Genomic DNA, 2,323 nt, shown 5'->3' on the forward strand with positions numbered 1-2,323 from the left:
GGCCCGGGGTGTGGGCGGTGGGGTCCGGGGGCCCGGCCCGGGGTGTGGGCGGTGGGGTCCGGGGGCCCGGCCCGGGGTGTGGGCGGTGGGGTCCGGGGGCCCGGCCCGGGGTGTGGGCGGTGGGGTCCGGGGGCCCGGCCCGGGGTGTGGGCGGTGGGGTCCGGGGGCCCGGCCCGGGGTGTGGGCGGTGGGGTCCGGGGGCCCGGCCCGGGGTGTGGGCGGTGGGGTCTGGGGGCTGGCCTGGAAGTTCGAGCCAGGACTCCTGCCCCTGCTGTGGCCCGTCCACAAAGCAGACCTGGGCCCAGGGTGGGGGGGACGGGTTCCTGACCCCAGGGCTGCCCTCCACCCTGTCACGGAGTGGGACACCCTCTCCTTGGACAGGTGCTTTTCACTGGAGCGGGCGCCAATGCCACTTGAGCATGTGACTTTGGCACATGCGTGTGGGCACAAGGGGTGGCATGTAGGTCCCAGCCCGTCTCTGAGGGGCCTCACCAGAGGGGATGCAGGGCACACACTGACCCCAGAGAGCCCGGGGTGGCTTCACCGGCCCACACCCACTCATTGTGCAGTTGCGGCTGGGTTTGGGGGTGTTTGTCATGCAGCGTTTTGCAGCAACCACTGACTGATACAGAGCTGTAGCCTCTGCGGCCCCTCCCACTCCTCTGTACACCCCGTGAGAGGGCCGGGGAACCCCACACCCAGCCATGTGCCCCCCTCGCCCCAACCCCAACCCTGGACTTCGGCTCCTTATTGCCTCCAACTGGTCACAGCCCCAGGTGCCCCTCCAGGACCCCAGGCTGGATGTCCACGCCAGAGACCACTAGAGCATCTCCCTCAGGGTGCTCAGATGCCGTGGCACCGGGTTCCACTGATGGAGTGCCCTGCGTCAGGCCGAGGTGGTTCTCTAGGTCACAGAGTTGCTGGTGGGAGGGAGGGAGGGAAGCAAAACGTGGCTCACGCTGACACTGATGGCACGGGGGTGGGGGGGGAAGACATGGCCGTCCTTGTGCTCAGGGGTGGCCACTGTGTGGGCCCAGGTGGCAGGACACAGGGCTTGAGGGGAAAGTGCTTCTCCTCAGCTGCCCCAGGAGGGGGCCTGGGGGCCCTCAAAGCTGTCAGCAGTCAGACACCAAGAGATGGCGTCAGGGCACTCGCTACCCAGGCTCGGCCTCCCCTGCACCCTGCGTCCTGGCCCTGCTGGGCCTTTGTGGCCTGTGGGCAGCGGCCGGCCAGAGCCGCCAGGAGCCGGTGTCGTGAGCCTGTGCTTGGGGACAGGAGTGCAGAGCTGTGGGCCAGCCCGGGCCCCATGTCACCCCCCCCTCGCCACCGCCACGGCCCTCCCCCGCGGTGCCCAGAGGAGCCTTCTGTCCTCAGAGGAGCCTGCCCCTTCGCTGAAGCCGGGACCTTTCTGCTTATTTCCAGGCCTGCTGATCTCTCTACCTGGGCCCTGGGGGGACGTCAGGGCAGACCTGCCCAGCGGGGGGGTAGGGTGGGCGGCCTGGGGGCTGAGATCAGGCAGGAAGACAATCTGTCCAGACAGGGATGGTGCCCAGAGGCGGGGGTAGGGGGGAGGCTGGTAAGTGCGGCTGTCCTAGGAGAGGGGTTCAAGGCACGGTGCCAGGCTCAGCCTGTCCCTGAGGACGCTGAGGGCAGACAAGGTAGCACATGGGGCAAGTCTGCCCTTTACCGACGCTAGTGTCGTGAGCAGGGTGGCTGGATGTAGTGAATAGAAACATGGAATGCGCAGTTAAATTTGAATTTCAGATCAGCAATGAATATCTTTTTTAGTATAAGTGTGTCCTGTGCAATATTTAGGGCATATTTATGCTGAAAAAATATTCATTGTTTATCTGAAATTCAAATGTGTCCTACAATCTGCCCAGCAAGTCTGTGAGCAGGTGGGGGGAGGCCCCCCCCACGTACGTGGTGTGTGCAGGTGGGGGCAGGTAGGCAGGGTGCATGGGGGAAGCAGACGGGCTTGGACTTCAGAGTGTGTCCTGGGGCCATGGTGCCTGGAGAGCCACTGAGGCAGGTGGGAGGGGGCGGGGCACGGAGCTGCAGAGACTCCCTGCCTCCACTCCCCAGGCTTGGGGCGGGGGGTGTGGGGGGGAGACAGAGGGATGAGGCCCAGCCAGAGGGCCAGCCCGGCACCCACCCCCAGCCTGGCACCCACACACAGAAACTGCATCGGGCTCTGCCACCCACCTCCTGCCTCCTGGCTCCAGGCAACCAATCTGGAGGCCAGTCTCGGGAATCGGGACAGAGCAGCACCTGGGTTAGAGTCGCGGCTGCACCATCAGGGTCAGCGGCTGAACCCGGACCC

The sequence above is a fragment of the Crocuta crocuta genome, unplaced genomic scaffold, assembly GCF_008692635.1.
Source record: "Crocuta crocuta isolate KB4526 unplaced genomic scaffold, BGI_CrCroc_1.0 scaffold1192, whole genome shotgun sequence".
Classification (NCBI taxonomy): domain Eukaryota; kingdom Metazoa; phylum Chordata; class Mammalia; order Carnivora; family Hyaenidae; genus Crocuta; species Crocuta crocuta.